Source organism: Argopecten irradians, chromosome 2, assembly GCF_041381155.1.
Source record: "Argopecten irradians isolate NY chromosome 2, Ai_NY, whole genome shotgun sequence".
Lineage (NCBI taxonomy): Eukaryota > Metazoa > Mollusca > Bivalvia > Pectinida > Pectinidae > Argopecten > Argopecten irradians.
Window position 1 is genome coordinate 42,159,535 of NC_091135.1, and position 21,075 is coordinate 42,180,609.

The 21,075-nt window shown below is 35.3% G+C and overlaps 1 protein-coding gene and 1 long non-coding RNA gene across 3 annotated transcripts in view; one reads left to right on the plus strand and one right to left on the minus strand.

The window, feature by feature from the left end:
- The window catches only part of LOC138315545 (ranBP-type and C3HC4-type zinc finger-containing protein 1-like), an 84,872-nt gene that overhangs the window by 28,278 nt on the left and 35,519 nt on the right, over positions 1-21,075 (plus strand). The gene's annotated exons all lie outside the window — the stretch shown is intronic.
- Positions 61-20,229, minus strand: LOC138315546 (uncharacterized). Its single transcript, XR_011207509.1, has 3 exons — positions 19,493-20,229; positions 10,518-10,588; positions 61-9,785 (listed from the first exon to the last, which is right to left on the minus strand). It is a non-coding gene; the product is annotated as an uncharacterized lncRNA (long non-coding RNA).

Sequence of the window (21,075 nt, forward strand, 5' to 3'; positions counted from 1 at the left end):
GGTATTACATAACCATCAAACCAAAGGCATGGCTAATTATATATCTATAATGTCGGTGTATCTACTAGTATATCGATTAAAAATTGAAAGCGACCGCACGGTCTGAAAAAATAGTTTGTTTTGCTTAATATCTCAATATTTAGATCTTTTATAATATCGAAAGTAAATTCTTTCTACCACATGTTGAAACGTTTTACGGTATTGTAATAAATGTATCTCGATTTATTCGGTTATCAACACACAACACAATGTTTGTAATGATAAATCATCGGTGTGTACGTATGTCAAGCATCATATCCTTGATGCTTTAATCAAGAATTTCTTCAATTGTTACGTAAAATTTCATTCTACAGTCACAAACTTTGCAATTCACAATGTATCAAAGATACAGACTACAGGAAAATATTATTTAATTAAAGCGTATTCGTTGCTGAACTCCTCGACAAAAAATCGGAAACTTTTATTTCTGTGTGGATTTTCTTTCATAATTACTAGAAGATACCTGCTATTAGAGCACAAATTAGAGTATTTGAAACATCGAATTTCACTCTTTTAGTTATTTATATTCGAGACAAAGTTATTGTACGATTAACTTCACTCAAAAGTAATCATAAAAAAAATCTTTGATCGCTTTTCCTGTGACCGTCGATGTAAGTGATAGCACATCAGTTAAAGTACAGCAATAAGCCACGGACTATTGTGACGTCACACGGTTTAGGGCTAGAAAATATGCATAATCGGGCGGTCAGAAAATTTGACCTCGATATCGGCGGTTTACAGGTTATTCCGGTCGCGCGCGGCACGGAGAGGTTTCTACATGGTCTATTAAAGCCATTTCCAGCATAAACTAAAATTATCACTTTTGACTGCACAAATCCTTTAAATATATCATGGAATTATAAATGCTTATAAATCCTTATAAATCCTTGTATATATGTAATCGTGTTCCGTATTTTATTAACACTTTTTGAACTTGATTTAGGCCTAATAGTTACCGGACTAACGCACCATTTTATCATAATAAAAATGTAAATGTGTACAGATTACCGAGTACCCGGATGTACTGTTACGTGAATCTCCTAAAATTGCTGACTTGCAATATGGCGTGTGTGTCAATGATTATATATATAAAGTCAAGTGAATGTATTATATATGCCAATTCATAAATACTTGGTACTGAAACCACCCCCATTTTGTATCCCAACATCGTCAAAAGTATCATCAAGGATTTATAAGTGAGAACTGTCTCTTTACCCTACTAAACACCACGCGTAACGCTAGACGAACCGGTAAATCGAGTCCAACGAAACACCAATGTAAAGTTAATAAAATTTCTCAACGTTTAGTACTTGCTTTAAGGACGGAAGATTTAGAAGATATGTCTTAAATTTTTGTTAAAAAATACGACAACTCATGAAATGACGCTTCAGAAAGTAAGACGGTAACCCTCGCACCCACAAGCTACATCAAAGGCTGCGCCGGCGGATATCAACGGAAAATCAGTCGTCGCCCAACGTCACGGTCAGTACACAAACGCAAAAGCTCCTACGTCGTACTTGCCCAAAACCCAGCGTCACTTATTCACCTTACATACGTCCTTGGTATCATCAAGGATGTATTTTAGACAAAAATCCTTAGTATCATATTATCATCATATTATAAGCGACCGCGGTGTGAAAAAGTGCTCACAGAAATTAGACATACACTACATATGAAACTATATATACTATGGTCTCATTAAATTATTAGGTAGCTGTATGACTGTGTTTCTGGTATTAAAAATCATACACATATGATCGCATTGAAAAAGTGTATACAACTATCGTAGGCCATTTTTCTCACTTCGAGCTCCCCAAAATGCATACGCATCCCCTTCGTAACCCCGCAGGGTACCGCTAGCTAGCTCCTACCCGTGGTGTCAGGATGGCCCCAATAGGGCAAGCAATATAGCTAAATTTGTCCACGGCGTCCGTTATCTGTGGAGTTAATTAGTCGGATGACACGTGTGCGGTACACAGTACACCTGAGAGGTGTATGTACAGGTAATATAATTCACCTGACAGAGAGAGAAGAACATATACTGGCAATAAGTTTTTTTTTTTTGTAAAGTTCATTCTTTGTAAACCCCCATTAAAGTGTACTGGGTTAAAAAGGGTCTTCCCAAACTTCACTGACAATCTAGTCTCTGTCTTTCGTTGATTAGCATTTTGAGTATATAATTTTTACCAAATATATAGCACAGTGATCGTTCATATGATATTTTATGTTTATTATAGTGACGTTGTGTATCGATTACGTCACGCACTAAATATAGCCTTGAAAAAAATGCTAGCCGTTGGTCGGTTTGTGTTGACACAATATTCCATGTTAATGTGTATTTTATGGTGTAATAAATAACATGCCAGCTATGATAACTCCCAGTAACTGGGTTTCGAAAGGTGTGCTCTTAAACTGAAAATTGTATGAAAATTCTGTTATTATGTGACCTTCTTATTAGTGCTTTATTCGATTCGTGCCATGACGGTTCATCAGGATATTTATTCAAACCAATATTATTTTCACTTTTGTGTCTCTTTTTTTAGAAATAAGATATGATGATTAATACAGACATCGGTATATCCCGATGTCATTTCCTATAACGAGTTGTACATAGATCTAACAAATATCCCCAGCTAACCAGTTGCTTTTAAAGACGTTTTTAATATTGTCCAGTGATAGTAATATTAGTAAAAAAAAACCTTTTAAAGATATTTTTAGGTGTAACGACGTCACGAGTATAAAAAATGCATACTGAATCAGAAACGTATAAAAAATTAATGTATGTCGTTAAGTTTCAGATTCAATAAGTTAATCGACAAAGAAATAATAATTTTAAAAAATTCGTCGAAACCTCACTACCATTATGTGTAAGCTGGAATATGAAGAAATATACACGTTTTATCATTTAACCAATCGATGAATACAGCTCCCTGTACTACTCTCCTTATGGTCGTATCCAGAGTACCTCTCTTTGACGACACAAAAGAAATCATACATGACCAAGCTAAGTTCGCTTCGTTGTAATAACATAGGCCTGGGCATGGCCTCGTAATTAGGGTAGTAGTAAAAACCTTTACCATAACACTGACTAATTAGCAAAGACAGTATATCACCATTGTTTATTTAAGTCAAACATGTAATTATGTAATATCAAATAAAAAAAAAAACAATTGTGAGAAAAAAGATGCAAAATGCATAGCTCAAATGACGAGACGCGGGAAAGAAAATAACAAAATATACATGTAGGAGAATAGGATAATTATGGTACATGTTTTTTTAAAGGGGAAAAGAGAATTGTAAACATAACTATTTTTCAGGTACAATCGGCTGGCGGCTGTACGTACTGTAAGTCTCGTTTCACAAGATAAGTTTACCCGTGTAAGCCGTGTGCTCGGCCGTCACGGCTCGGCGCGCCCGCTCGATGTAAGCGACGAAATGTGTTAATATTAGCGCAGAAACATTGAATATAAACGCAGAAACATTGAATATAAACGCAGAAACATTGAATATAAACGCGGAAATAAATAAATACTGGAATTACGTGCCACAAAGTACATCAAATATTACCAGAATATGATATCGGTCGTTTAATGTATATCAAATCAATTCAGCAAACCTGAAAAGCAGATCATTATGTATAACACTTAATCAGCATTTTACAATTAAAGGCAACACCAAAATATCTTTCAAAACGTCTGTAAATAACAAATATTTATTTATTTTATGGAAAACGATCTTATTTTAATATCGTCAACAATTCAAATTTGTGAGAAGAATATACATACATGCAATTGCACATAATCAAACACATAATTTGTTTGTCATAGTTAATCCCCGTGTATATACACATATTTTACACATAACCTAGACAGTTATATTCATTTGTTACCGCTCGTATCGGAACTCTTCCGAAAAAAGGTGCAAAATGCATACGAGACGCGGGAAAGAAAACAACAAAAGATAGGAGAATAGGATAATGAGGGTACATGTATTTTTAAAGGGGAAAAGAGAATTGTAAACATAATTATTTTACAGGTACAATCGGCTGGCGGCTGTACGTACTGTAAGTCTCGTTTCACAAGGTAAAGTTTACCTGTGCTCGGCCGTCACGGCTCGGCGCGCCCGCTCGATGTAAGCGACGAAATGTGTTAATATTAGCGCAGAAACATTGAATATAAACGCAGAAACACTGAATATAAACGCAGAAACTCTTAATTCTATCGCCGAATCTGTTAATTTCACCGTCGCATCGGAAAAGTTTGGCGATTCCCAACCTCCGACAATGTAGCAATAAATAGCCGTGCACGTTGGGTAATTGTGACTGATACCCTCTGTTATTCGGCCGTCAGCCGTCACGACCCACGGCGGACAGGAAAATACTTAATTTTACGGCAGAAATACTTAATTTTATTAATCGAATTGGAATTCTGAGGAAAACTCTTAATATAAAGGGTTAATACTGAATAAAAAAGCACATATGCTAATCCTGCCGAAACTTGTTAAAAATTAAGTATTCTGCTGTTATTCTAACAAGTTTCGGCAAGATTAACACATTTTGGGTTACCAGTGTTAAACCAGATTTTTAAGGTAGTTTCATGGGGTCCAACTTCAGTGAAAATTGAAAGATTTATTTATGAATAAAGCATTTATTTATTTATTTATTTATTTATTTATTTTTTCTTATCCTTCATCATTTCATAATGAGGATAATTTGTTATCTGTATATTTTTTTTTCATTTTTATTTTTTGCAGGGGACTTCTAATTCCTAATTCAGCCCATTAAAAGAAGATGATTTAAACTGTGTATACCACAATAAATAACACTGTGACATCTACCCCATATCAAAGTCTATTCAGACCTGAAGACAAGAAATTTCATTCTTTTTTAATGAATTTTTTAGACATAAAGACTATTTAATCATGTATCAGCTCTATAAAGCTAGTAGATTTTTTTTCTTAAGTTCCTTATTAGACCCAATGAGCGCCTAGGGCTTTTAAAAAATTGAAAAAAATGAAAAGGTGCGTATAATAAGTTGAAATTATTGCAAAGTAAAGCGCAAACTATACAGTTTTGATAATTGTGGTCTTTATTTATGCCCAGGCAATTGAAATTGAGGAAGGGCGCTTATAGGGACATGGGCACTTATTGGGTCAAATACGGTAGATCCTTATAACAAGCAATTAAGAACCAGTAAGCTTAAAATAAGAAACCTCTTGTGAAATCTTCTTTTGAAAGAATAGACAATTTGGAAATGGAATGCAAGAAAATAACTGAAGATAACTACCATATACCAATTTTTATAACAATTGTAAAAATATTAAGAAAAAGAGACATAATTTAGAGAAGATATCTATCTTTACCTAAGTATTGTTTCACATTACATTAAACATTTGTACCAAGAATCAGCTCTATCAAGTGATTCTTAACAGAAAATCTCCTCCTCACCGACAACTATGAATTCCTAACTTGTTTGTTTGTTTGATTAAATAAATGACCCTATTAACAGCCAGGGTCATGATCAAAGGACGGCCTCCCATGGATGCCGTGTGTTGTGTGTGTGAAGTGCACGTGTGTTTTAGGAGACTGCGGTATATTCATGTTGTGTCTTCTTGTATAGTGGAACTTTTGCCCTTTTTATAGTGCTTTATCACTGAAGCATGTTGCTGAAGACACCAACCAATACACCCGACCTGGTCACATTATACTGACCACAGGTGAACCAGTCGTCCCACTCCTTTAATGCTGAGTGCTAAGCAGGAGCAGAAACTACCACTTTTATAGACTACGGTGTGTCTCGGCCAGGGGAGAGAACCCAGAGCCTTTCTCACAGGGGCGAGCGCTCAACCAAAGCCAAAAGTGAGGGGGTGTCAGAAGACGTTAAGTAGAAGTAAGTAAAATAGAAAGAAAAGAAAAGATCCTAAATTTAGTCGCCTTTAACGATCATGCAATAGGGGCAGCAGGTACAATTCTTACGCCCTACCTGCAGGGTAGCTGAAGACAACCACCATATACCAATTTTTCATACCTATTGTAAAAATAATAGAAAAAGAGACTTGCGGAATTTACAGGAGATATCTATCTTTACCAAAGTATTGTTTCACATTTCATTATACCAAGAATACTAGAGCATCTTTCTATAACAGAAAATCTCCTCCTCAGCAAATTACTATAGGTATCTGAATTAGCATTAGAAGACTTAGTAGGAACATTCTACAACCCGCTTTATGCATGATGGGCACGGTGGCAGTGTGATATGAAGGTTTATTTACCCGGAGGTGTAATATTTTCTGAGGGCTTGCTCGATGGAAATATTACATCTGAAGGTTAATAAAACTTCATATCACATTGCCACCGGAGAAATAAATTGTTTATTATACCAAAAATTCGCAATTGGCTACTCTGGGTTAAAATATTACTTAAATTCGCGATAAGTACACTTCGTCCATCATTGTTGTACAATCGGAAGGGGAGATAACTCTGTGTGAAAGACAGGCTGTCATCAAATATGATGTTTTATTTCCCAGAGGGACATTTTATTTCCCTATCATATGATGTGTTTTAACTAATCACAGACTCTGTTATAAACATGAGGCATAATGATAACCCAAACCATACTGCCATGCAGTTTCACAAATATGCAACAAACTTTAGAAGCAAAGTAAAATTCCTCAGAAAAAACTTGAAAATTGATACCATTATGCATAGAGACATCCCTGTATCATGCTCACACACACCTGAATGATGAAAAAGCACAGAGAGACAAATTGCTGTGCATTTTATAGGATTACCTATGAGTGTTGGTCATGCATGTGTAGTTTATTTTAGCCTTTTAAGGTCAGGGGTTGCACACCTTGTGGAGTGGTAGATGCTAATGTAACTGGATAGCCATAGGGCTGAATTGAAGGAAATTTGAACTTGAGTCACAACAGATTGGTGTTTAAAATGTTTGATGTGGTTGTAAAACAACTTCACATCACAAGTTACTTTCTTACAATGACAATTGGATATAGACAATGATGGGAAATGGCTGTTTGTCATCCCACTTAGACTATATGGTACATATCACTACATGTAAGATATCTGTTGACTACATACATGGTACATATCACTACATGTAAGATATCTGTTGACTACATACATGGTCCATATCACTACATGTAAGATATCTGTTGACTACATACATGGTACATATCGCTACTAGAAGATGTCTTTAATCGATATGAACAAATACTGTATTCGACCCATAGCTTAAATGCTTTAAAAAAGGAGAGGGACCAGTAGCTACCTTTTCACAAAATTACTGCACAAAATAAGCCGTAAATCAATACGCAAAAGGAATTAAATAAAGAAACCAATGCCTTTCATAATTAAACATTATTTTTATAAAGAATATCAAAGTTACTTTTATACCGCTACAACTCTAAAAACAATGGTTTTAAAATGCTGAAGCAACAGATGGTTCTTCAACAAAGTACATTGTATGCTTACAGCAGCAGTTAAATGACACAAGCAGTGTTCTCCCTTCAGGATTTTTTCCTGCTAATCCTAAGGACTGGCTGACCCTAAAAGTTACTGGTCCTGACTGAAAGTTACTGGTCCTTACAAAGTAAATTACAATTCATCATATTCATCTTTGTAGTTTATATAATTACTAGCAAAGTAACAGTTTTACTAACAAAGTATATCTGCATATCCAGATTAGTATTGTAGGGTCTCAACAAAGTTGACTGAAAACCAGAATATTACAAAAAAAATGATTTTTACAGATTGATCTTCAACCTTTCCACAATTCTTCTGCTATTTTTGTTTTGTGTCCTCTATCTCGACCAAAATGGACAAAAAAGTCTGCATGACTATAAAGTAACAGCACACGGGCAGACGGACAGGTATTTATTTCGAACACTGGAAAGTTTCGAAAGTTTTTTTCTGAGGTTGCTATAAATAGGAAAAGAAAAAGAATAGGATATCACATCATAAATTTTCTACCTGCCTAATTAGATAGCATCAAAGACAACTGGTAGTGTTTTAAATCAATAAGACTTCCCTTTGGAAGGGTGCAAAAGCATAAGCCTTTCCCAAAAAATTATTTTGGGTAAATTAACTTCTACTGAAATATCTTAATTAAATACCTGGTAATTAATGAGTTCCACTGAACCTATAGTTGAAACCATCCAAGGCTGGAACAGTTCATTATGAAATAACATTGGGGAAATCTACCTGTCAATCAATGTCAACTCTTGCACATTAGAGTACGAGGGGTGTTCCAAAATTATTGTTACTTGGTGATTTCTCTTTGATAGAAGTAATTCTGATCATTTTACTTTGCCCTGTCCCTCAAAGTACTCCCCCTCTGCATTTATGCATCGTTTCAACCGATTGATCCACTTTTGGAAACAGTTTTCGTACTCTTGAATTGGTATACTCATAAGATACTGGTAAATGGCAGAGCCAAGGGCAATTTATTGATTGGAAAAAGTTACAGGGGGCCGAGTCTGGTGAATATGCAGGGTCGGGGAGGACAGTGATCTTTTCTGCCTTCAAAAACTCCGTTACAATGCGCGCCTTGTGTGCTGGCGCATTATCATGTAAGAGCCTGAGGTACTTCAAACCTGTCTGTGGGCGGCGGCGTTTGTAGACTTTCTTAAGTTTTCGAAGTACAACGTCTCTATAATACTTTGCTGTGACAGTTTTGCCTTTTGGAACAGGGATTTGAACCCTTGTTATCAAAGAATATGACGTACAAAACCTTCCTCACGGTGCGTATTCTTTGAGCAATGCTAGGGCGCCTGGCGTTTTTACTTGCCCAGATTCGATAAGAGCATTTTCTTTTGGGTTCAAAAAAATACACCCATGTTTCATCACCTGTGACCAAATTATCAAAAGCCTTTTTGCTGTATTTTGGGTATTTCTTCAATAAGGATTTGGCTTTGTCAACCCGGGACCTCTTTTGGTTGTCAGTTAGTAAATGGGGAATCCACCTGGCATTGATCTTGCCCAGCTTAAGATGTTTCCTTAAAATGCAATGAATACGTGCTAAAGACAAGCCTGTCATTTTAGCTAACTGCCGGACAGTGTACCTTGCATATTTTTCAAGGATTTGCCGAATGAGTTCAATGTTATGCTTTGTTGTTGTTGTTGCAGGGCGACCTGTGTGGGCAGCATCTTTAAGCTGCTGGTGTCCCGACTTAAATCAAGCAACCCACCTACAAATAGTCATATATGACATTTGACCCTTCCCATATATATCACACACTTCACGATGAATATCCACCGGCTTTAAACCAAGTAGAGACCTACCCTAATTTCAATTACGTTTTCAACTTTCTTGCCAACCATATTTGTATAGAGTGTAATGAGTGCGCTACAAAACAATGTACACAGCACCAAGGTCAGTGTAATTGTGAGCGAGATATTTACCTATATCACGCTTCAGATATCACACTATCGCCATGAGGTATTTTTAAGCCCATTTAGCATGATTTCCACGAGATATTGCGCAAGTAAAATTAATTTCGGAACATCCCTCGTACTATGCACATTTCTTTCCCCATCCACAGATCCATTAAGACTATAGAAGTTTGTGAAACAGATGCATGTAAGAGTCTGTATTAGTGTTTTCCTGTCTGGTATGTGGGGACAGGCTGTTGGTGTCTGTGTTAGTCTGAAATGTTTATCCCTTCCTCACCAAGTGTCGTGTATCCTCGGCATGTGAATAGACTTCCCCTCTTACAATCGCCACAGTTTGCTAGATTAACAAAAGAAGTCCAAATTCAAATACCAGGTAAAACATTTCAGAAATTAACTGTACATTTAACAATATTTATAATTACAGTAAATATTTTTCCACTGCAGGAGTAGGACATGCCACTGTATTATATCAGAGTCTGCAAGCATGCTACTTAAATCTTTAAAAGAAAGAAAATTTTACTTTGTGCTTTTAGAATAATTAGTTGTCATGAAGTCAGATTTACACATTATGTATTCACCAAGGACTGCAAATATATAAAAACTGGTTTCACTGTTTCATTTGTGGTATGGATTGTTTTGTGAGGGATTTTTGTAACCCAAGAGTAGAATTAATATAATAAAAGAAACTCATTACATTACTTTACTTTTGAAAGTACATGTATGACATATTGGAAATGGGTATTGATGGGTTTGTAAATCATGTAATTAAGGTATTTCATTGTGAATGCTGAAGACATGTACTTCTATTGAAATAGACATACCGGTACTTTAGTAGCAATCAAATGTTTTTTTCTTTTTACTCTGTAAAACTCCAGTGAATGATAATTTCACTAATAAGAAGGAGTATATTACTCATTAACAATAATATATAGTGTTTCATTTTATCCTTGTGCTTACCCATAATAATGTATTCAATTTGTTTGAAAGTTTGAATTAACCAATATAAGCACATGTATTGAACGTTTGACTTTGAGGATAACATACCACAATGAAGGTAAAAAGGACCTACCTTTACGTGATTGTTGAGGATATCCCTGACTGGCCCTGTACTGTGTAGAATATTCCTGGTTTCCTCATCTCCTATAAAAGTAACATCTTTGTTAAAACACACAGAATTGAGACTGTGTATTGTGACTATGTGAACTGGAATGTTTTTTCTCCCATAACTGACAGGGTTATCCTGCGGTTGCTAAGGAAAAGATAACTATGTCTTTTACTGGGGTAGGAAAACACAGCTCACACGCGCTTGACAATGATGCAATCAATTATTGTTGAGGACGCTATTAATTGTCAACACTATGAAAATAATTCATAATCTGATTTTTTTTTAAATATGGGAGAGAAATAATCTTGCATGGGTCTGTCAAGTGGACAGGGATATCTTGACCCTAGTGAAAGATTTTGGCTGGTCAACCCGAGGCTGATATTGTCTAGGAGACTGTGATATAGTGAGATGATGTGTTAATCCTTGTTTAGAGGTGGTAGCTATGGTGCTACTACAAAAAATGTTTCTTTGCCAAAAAATTAATTCAAAACTCTTCAAAACTAGTTATTTACCAACCTGTCATTCAAAGATGCTCCACCCCCGACATACAATACTCATCATCTGAATAATAACTTATGTTAAATCGTGTAGATATGTGTCTAATTAACATAAAAACACATATAAAATAGTATGTTTTGCTTTGGTACATGCACAATCAATGCTTCATTTGGTAAAGGTCCACAGTGCCATAAAGTTTTCCTGGACTCAATTGATTATTTTTAATATTTTGAATATATTTTAATATATTGAAGTAAAATTAGAAGCTTAAACTTTTCAATGGTGTAAAGAATTAACTTTTGTAACTGAAGAGAAATACTAAATCGTCTGCTCCTGCTTTTAATAGAGAAAAATACTATTTGTCAGCGGTGTAGCATCTTTAAAGGTTTGTACAGATAAAATATTGTAGATGTTTTTGAAATATCTTTTTGGTCCAAGAAATTTTGCAAGATCTCTCTACACATACACACACCTTCACAAAATGAAACAGTAATAAATATAAACAGTTAATGTTTAAGATTTTGGCTGCTCCCTCTAATACCAGGTGCTTTTTTAGCTCACCTGGCCCGAAGGGCCGGTGAGCTTATGTCATGGCGCGGCGTCCGTTGTCCGTCCGTCCGTCCGTCCGTCCGTCCGTCGTCCGTCCGTCCGTCGTCCGTCCGTCAACATTTCCTTTAAATGGCTACTAGTCATAGAGTTCTGGATGGATTGTAACCAAATTTGGCCAGAAATATCCTTGGGGGAAGGGGAACAGAACTTGTATAAATTTTGGCTCTGACCCTCAGGGGGCAGGAGGGGCGGGGCCCAATAGGGGTAATAGAGGTAAATCCTATAAATCGCTACTTGTCCTAGAGTTCTGCACGGATTGTAACCAAATTTGGCCAGAAACATCCTTGGGGGAAGGGGAACAGAACTTGTATAAATTTTGGCTCTGACCCCCTTGGGGCAGGAGGAGCGGGGCCCAATAGGGGTAATAGAGGTAAATCCTATAAATCGCTACTTGTCCTAGAGTTCTGCATGGATTGTAACCAAATTTGGCCAGAAACATCCTTGGGGGAAGGGGAACAGAACTTGTATAAATTTTGGCTCTGACCCTCAGGGGGCAGGAGGGGCGGGGCCCAATAGGGGTAATAGAGGTAAATCCTATAAATCGCTACTTGTCCTAGAGTTCTGCATGGATTGTAACCAAATTTGGCCAGAAACATCCTTGGGGGAAGGGGAACAGAACTTGTATAAATTTTGGCTCTGACCCCCAGGGGGCAGGAGGGGCAGGGCCCAATAGGGGTAATAGAGGTAAATCCTATAAATCGCTACTTGTCCTAGAGTTCTGCATGGATTGTGACCAAATTTGGCCAGAAACATCCTTGGGGGAAGGGGAACAGAACTTGTATAAATTTTGGCTCTGACTCCTCGGGGGCAGGAGGGGCGGGGCCCAATAGGGGTAATAGAGGTAAATCCTATAAATCGCTACTTGTCCTAGAGTTCTGCATGGATTGTAACCAAATTTGGCCAGAAACATCCTTGGGGGAAGGGGAACAGAACTTGTATAAATTTTAGCACTGACCCCCTGGGGGCAGGAGGGGCGGGGCCCAATAGGGGTAATAGAGGTAAATCCTATAAATTGCTACTTGTCCTAGAGTTCTGCATGGATTGTAACCAAATTTGGCCAGAAACATCCTTGGGGGAAGGGGAACAGAACTTGTATAAATTTTGGCTCTGACCCCCAGGGGGCAGGAGGGGCGGGGCCCAATAGGGGTAATAGAGGTAAATCCTATAAATCGCTACTTGTCCTAGAGTTCTGCATGGATTGTGACCAAATTTGGCCAGAAACATCCTTGGGGGAAGGGGAACAGAACTTGTATAAATTTTGGCTCTGACCCCTCGGGGGCAGGAGGGGCGGGGCCCAATAGGGGTAATAGAGGTAAATCCTATAAATCGCTACTTGTCCTAGAGTTCTGCATGGATTGTAACCAAATTTGGCCAGAAACATCCTTGGGGGAAGGGGAACAGAACTTGTATAAATTTTAGCTCTGACCCCCTGGGGGCAGGAGGGGCGGGGCCCAATAGGGGTAATAGAGGTAAATCCTAAAAAATTCTATTTGTCTTAGAGTTCTGCATGGATTGTAACCAAATTTGGCCAGAAACATCCTTGGGGTTAACAGAATTCGTATAAATTTTGGCTTTGACCCCCCTGGAGGAGAAAGAGTGGGGCCCAATAGGGGAATAAGAGGTAAATATCCAAATTTCTTCAGAAAAGAAACAATGAACTTATATTCAGAACATTACTTGGCATTACAAACCAGGTGAGCGATACAGGCCCTCTGGGCCTCTTGTTTAAACATCTTTATCAGAAACACCCTAAATGTGTTCTCTGGCCATTGTGCTCGAGATAATACCTAGGCCGTGTGTCAGAAGTGTGTCCATGTCATAGAATTGTTATATCAGCCTGTTCAGGCTAATGTAATGAATCACCCAAGGGTTTTTAAGTAGATACTTAACACATATTTAGGTGGGCCGTCTCACTAGGTGGGCCTATGAAAGATTACCCCTAACAGTAATGTTACCTATGAGGACTTCCAGCCACCGGTTCAATCAGCCAAGGGGCCATGTCGTTAATATGTCCTGATGTATTCAAATTTTAATGACATTGTAAATATATATTGACTCTTGTTGAATAAGATTATTTTTGACGCCTTTATGGTACAACAGAGACCTATAAATTGGCAAAAAAGTCATTTTTTACAAAAATTGGTTTAATACTGGCATATTTACATTTAATGACCTAATTAAAGACCCCAGTAATCTCACATTTTATTCTCTTGATGAGTTTCAGAACATATATAACATTAACACAAATTTTAATTATAATGGACTGTTATCAGCTATCCGACGGTTCCATGAGATATCAAATTCGCTGTAACCATTTCAGTGAACAGTTCAACCATCTATTCCCTTGCTTTTTGAAAAAAAATTCAGAAATAGAAAAGGCTCAAAAGATTTTTTACAAATGTCATATTTCACCAACCACTGTACCAACTGGAATAACGAAGTGGGACAGCAATTTCACTATGACACAGATCAATGGAAAAAAAATATACAAAATTCCTTTTTTAGTCTCCCATAGTACAAAGCTACAGTGGTTCCAACTTAGAATAATTCACCATATAAAAGCCAAGCTAGCTATTAGCCCTTTATGTACATTTTGTAACAACGAAACAGAAACAATAGTCCATTGTCTATGGGAATGTATAGAGGTTCAAAGCTTATTACAGGAACTTGAAACTCTAATGGACATTTTATTTATTCCTTTTTCTACAAACAAAGAATCTCACCTATTCGGAATTCTATCACCAAATACCAATCCAATTGATAACGAAATAATCATTATAATAAAACACTACATTTATAATGCTAGATGTTTAAATAAATCTTTAAAAATAAATGCCCTTATTAATACTAAAAAGGAGCACTTATCAGCTCTGAAATTTTTAAACAATAACAACAATCAAGGGAAAAAACAATTGTTTGAAATTAATTTTAGGAAATGGAAACCACTATTAGACCTTTAAATACATGATTTTCTTTCCTTATGTACACACATTTTTCAATTTTATTTTATTAATTAATCTATTATATATACCAGGTATATATATATATTTACATACACATCACATGCATATACATGTACTTATACATATATCTATATCTATATCTACACAATAACCATATTACTATTAACAGATTGTTTAAGTTTGTCATTGACCCTTTCAGTGCCGAATTAAGATATAAATTTCTAGTCAAAATATTTCAATACAATTTCCTTCCTCTAGAGTATATTAAAACTACAATGATTGAATCTCCCTACCGCCTCTCCCCTCCCCTCTCTAAACCTCTTTTGCTTTGTATCTCCATATACAGTATTCCATTTCTTTTTGTAAATTTTTTTTTTTTTCTTGTTTCTCCATGTGTATGCTCGTGTGTATCTGAGTGTGACTTGTGTGTGAATGAAGGTGAGAGACTGTGTGTATGTGTGAGTGAAAGTGTGTTAAGGTGTGTATAAGAGTGTGTATATATATATATAACGGTGTATGTGTACGTTTATGAAAGGCAATAATGATGATGATGGTTGATGATATGAGGATAAGGATGATGATGATTTTGATGGTAATATTTCTAATTATCTCCGATAATGATAATGATATTCATGAGGATAATGATAAGATGCTGATAATGATGATGATGATGATAATGATAAGATATTGCTAATGATAATCATGATGATAAAGATGAGATGTTGATAATGATGATGATGATAATGATGATGATTGATGACAAATGATTGCTTTTTGTTTTATACTACATGTATATATAAATGCCTTGAAAAATAAACAATTACAAAAAAAAAAGAAGATTATTTTTGGATAATAAAGATGTTACAATATATTATCACATACCCTCCAGCTCTGGGTTGTGAGTTCGAAACCTATGAAGGATAGTTGCCAGATACTGACCACTGGTCAAAGTTTTTTTCTGCGGGTAATACAGCCTTTTTCAATCTCCTAAACTTGACATGCCCATATATGGCTGTTAACAGAACAATAACCACATAAATCAACCCAACTAGGCATATATATATGAAAAATGTACTTTTATTAGGACAATTAATGGATGTAGTCTGGAAGCCTCTATATCCGTATCATCAATATATAAACATAGAATATAAATAAATGATTCATTACCAGTATATCAATTTACTTGGTGAGTTAAATCAATTCTAAGACAAATCTACAAGCGTGTCGTGAAAGGTCTTATCTCACATTGTAATACAGGGATTGTTTTTACATGAGTTACATGTTAAATGGAATTTAAAGAATATATTCCCATAAAATTAATTGGATAGGAAAGTAAAGAAACATAGATTAAGGCTGAAATAAATGAAGAAAAAGTGTTTAATGATTGTCACAAGTATGTAACCTCCTAAAAATTCACTAGATGCTGTTTCAGTTTGAAATTACGAAAATTTTATCCGCAAAGTATTGAAAATTTAAAACAATTTTAAATTTAATTTTCTTTTATTAGTTTAAGTCCCACTTCCTTTCGGAAATAGCTTTCCTTTTTGATATAAGGAATGTAAAATGAGATTAATAATTTTGTATATTAGCAAAGATAATTAAATTGCCTTTAATACTACACTTATCACCTTTTTAACAATTTGATTAGAATAAACAAAATGTTAGTTTTCATAACGCTGGTCATCTTGAATTTCCCATTGTTGCCCTAATTACCATGCGTTAGTTGAATATCACTGCAAAACGGCAAAACAGTGAAATTAATCTTCACATAGATTACAAAGGGAATCTTCGATTTGTTTGCTGATGTGACTTCATCTTAGGCCATCAATATAAATTTTCTAATGTTATTATTAATTTTTTTTTTTAATTTCTAATTTTTATTTCAGAAAGGTAGTGGGCCTTTAAAATCTTGAAAATTTTGACTCTCATAAATATGACCAGCTATGTGGTATTATAACCAAGTATACAAGTATTTTAAGATTTTTATCAAATCATGAAAAACTCCAATAATTATCCCCCGCGAAACGCGTTTGCGGGGGATATTGATTTGGGCTCTGTCCGTCCGTGCGTCCGTCCGTCCGTCCGTCCGAGTATCGTTTCCGGGCTATTACTCCTAAACCGTTCAACTTGGCTACACGAAACTTTCTGTACATGTTAGGCTAGTGCTCTAGTTGTGCCTTTTGCTAATGGGAACCTTTCATTTTCGATACTTTTTCTGTTTCCATGGAAACTTATTAAAAAATACCATATTATTAAAGTTTCCTTTCTATTCCGGGCTATAACTCGAAAACCGTTCAACTTGGCTACACGAAACTTTCTGTACATGTTAGGCTAGTGCTCTAGTTGTGCCTTTTGCTAATGGGAACCTTTCATTTTCGATACTTTTTCTGTTACCATGGAAACTTATTAAAAAATACCATATTATTAAAGTTTCCTTTTTATTCCGGGCTATAACTCGAAAACCGTTCAACTTGGCTACACGAAACTTTCTGTACATGTTAGGCTAGTGCTCTAGTTGTGCCTTTTTCTAATGGGAACCTTCCATTTTCAATACTTTTTCTGTTACCATGGAAACTTATTAAAAAATACCATATTATTAAAGTTTCCTTTCTATTCCGGGCTATAACTCGAAAACCGTTCAACTTGGCTACACGAAACTTTCTGTACATGTTAGGCTAGTGCTCTAGTTGTGCCTTTTGCTAATGGGAACCTTTCATTTTCGATACTTTTTCTGTTACCATGGAAACTTATTAAAAAATACCATATTATTAAAGTTTCCTTTCTATTCCGGCCTATAACTCGAAAACCGTTCAATTTGGCTACACGAAACTTTCTGTACATGTTAGTCTAGTGCTCTAGTTGTGCCTTTTTCTAATGGGAACCTTCCATTTTCAATACTTTTTCTGTTACCATGGAAACTTATTAAAAAATACCATATTATTAAAGTTTCCTTTCTATTCCAGGCTATAACTCGAAAACCGTTCAACTTGGCTACACGAAACTTTCTGTACATGTTAGGCTAGTGCTCTAGTTGTGCCTTTTGCTAATGGGAACCTTTCATTTTCGATACTTTTTCTGTTACCATGGAAACTTATTCAAAAATACCATATTATTAAAGTTTCCTTTCTATTTCAGGCTATAACTAAAAAACCGTTCAACTTGGCTACACGAAACTTTCTGTACATAGTAGTCTAGTGCTCTAGTTGTGCCTTTTTCTAATGGGAACCTTCCATTTTCAATACTTTTTCTGTTACCATGGAAACTTATTAAAAAATACCATATTATTAAAGTTTCCTTTCTATCCGGGCTATAATCGAAAACCATTCAACTTGGCTACACGAAACTTTCTGTACATGTTAGGCTAGTGCTCTAGTTGTGCCTTTTGCTAATGGGAACCTTTCATTTTCGATACTTTTTCTGTTACTATGGAAACTTATTTAAAAATACCATATTATTAAAGTTTCCTTTCTATTTCAGGCTATAACTAAAAAACCGTTCAACTTGGCTACACGAAACTTTCTGTACATAGTAGGCTAGTGCTCTAGTTGTGCCTTTTGCTAATGGGAATCTTTCATTTTCAATACTTTTTCTGTTACCATGGAAACTTATCTAAAAATACCATATTATTAAAGTTTCCTTTCTATTTCAGGCTATAACTCAAAAACCGTTCAACTTGGCTACACGAAACTTTCTGTACATGATCTTTTAAGTTATTCTTTTAAATGTCATGTTACTGGAGAGCGGATATATTGTTGTATGAATTTATTCAAGGACAATACTAAGCTCTGTTCAAATAGTTAAACCTACATGGATGACAATATCAAGATTTAAACTCTTAGTTACAATGAGCTTCATTTATTTTATGTTTGAGCTTTCATACACAACTGGGCACGGGGGATAATGCCAAGCTTTGCGGCTCCTTGTTCAATATTTGATGAGGAACAAAATCTAATTTTATTATGACAGTAGGTATACAATTAAAAGAGCAGAACTTTGCTTCATGCTTTTAAAGTACTTTAGACAAATTAAAATCTTGTGATATATATCTCCTTCAGTAGTATTCTGAGTGTTTCATTTGAATTCTAGTGTTTAAGAAAGTCCTTTGATATACTTCAGCATTCTCTAATATGGGTGGAATTGGAATGTTTTTATTCCAGTAAAAATACAGTGAAATGCTACAGACATTGGTATTGGGTATCAGATATGATGTTCTACACCGATTTCTTACAATATCTGAGACCTGACCCTAGAACAGGCTAGTTATGTAATAACTTATCAAATTTTTATTAGATAATTCAAAAATTATGATTCACATTAATTTATGCAGTATTTTAATCTTAATAATTTTCTTATTGTGTATTTTTAATAGCTCTATAGTAGAAATTACATTTAAGCAAGTGCATTTCTTCATTCTGTTTGCCCAGGTTACATGTTTTCTAATATTTTATATCCCTGTTCCAAATTTATGTCACTATTTTATGATTTCATTTTTAATTAGGGGTATGAACAAGTTTGTAAAAACATTTTTTTTCTCAACCCAATGAAATTAAAAAATGGTGAAAGTCAAATAGTTATAGAATGAAACTAAGCGATAGAAGGAAGTGAAATTATCATTAAACTTACAAAATTGCATTGTAAAATAAGTAGATAAGAAGACAAGCCAAAGTAACCTACTCAGGTATTGACAAATCAGCTTTAAAGATATACCAATATCACAATTAATATACATTTTAGAAAATAATTATATACATTAATTTTGTTTCCTTAATAGATTATCCAAATTCATGTCAATATATAAGTAGGGGAGCAAGCATTCTTATGATTATAATGATTGTTGGAAAATCAGGGACGATGAAGAAAATGCTTTACCTTTGTTTTATGGCTACATCCCAGCACTCTGTATAACCCATGTTTTCACTCCATTCTTATTCCAATGGACTGAATTACACCAGAATGTAACACTTACTAATGCCGGTTCATTAATCACTGAGCCATAAACAAAACGGATGTAACCTTTCACTAATCACTGTATCAATTCTCCTTAGTTCTGTAGCAAACTTCCTCACCATCAGAGCTTGAACATAGAACCCAAACTGCTGAACAACACCGCTTACACATGCCTTTTAAATCTGACACCATCACTAGTGTCCTAACTCAGTTAATTCTCTTCCAGGCAGGGTAAAAGTGTCCTCAGTACAGATCATTTCCCCTCATAGCAGCTATCATTTTCACAATATTTCTTCTTATGACTACATGTGCATGCTTCTTTCCTGGGCCTGTTACACTGGAGCAAGTCCAGTCGGATGTTCATTTTTATACATCTTAGCTCCGCCTACATTTCGTACAGTGGGAGGGTGCCAACCAATGGGCAGATGATTGATGGCCGGGCTATCTTGCTTGGTATTCTATGATAATGATTACCCGGTATACAGCAGATAGATTGTTAGCTGTTAAATGACATCATTCCTGTGTACAGCCTTAACTACCTGCCTTATATAATAGTTATATTACCAGGAAGATATATATTTCACGACCTTTTATAAGTACATTTTACCTGTTCGTGAGGATCCATTGTTGGTACAGTTATCTTATATTGATCCTATTTCTACCACATTCATTTTTTCTTTCTTCTAAGAATTTGATCTAAGATAATGTTTTTCTGGTAATGCTGAATCTTTCTCTGTGTATATATGGCCAGTTTTCATTGAAGTGGAGAAAGAAAATGTTATTTCTGGGATCTTTCTTTGACAGATATACAGGTAGTTGTATTAAAAAATACAGCAGTATATATTTATGAGTTTTTTGTAAAATGATAAATAACAGTTCAGCATTTTAACATTCCCATCATTCATTTGTAACTCTCATATGAATTGCTACCAGTTATAATATTCCATGGATTTTGGAACATTCTTTGAAAATATTTCTAGAATTTCTTTGTTCCAAGTTACTTTTAGCAAAGCATATTTTTTCAGATAATTTTTTTACTACAATTAGCCTAATCCCATATTGAAAAGCCCACTGGCATTGAGATGTCATGAAAAAAATATCTTCAAGAAAGAGAATCCATCCAAAAAGTGATAAATGTTCATATACAGATATTTTCCTTCTATACTGATGAGTACTTGTAATATTGTAGTCTGATAGTCTGATATCATTCCAAATTACTGTAACTTTCTGAGGCTGGTAGTGTCATATTATTACCATTATCATATATATACATGACATCGTTTTTAGGTCACCTGACCATAGGTCATGGTGACCTGTTACGATAGTCTTTTGTCTGTCTTCATGCATCATCCGTTGTTTGTTAACATTTCCTTGTGAAAGCGATAACTTGGGTAAATATAAACCAAGCTTAATGTCTTTGTATGTAGACTAACATTAAAAAGATCTCTGACGGGTTAGAAAATCAGCGTAATTCGACTGTAATTTGTAATAATAATTATTATTGG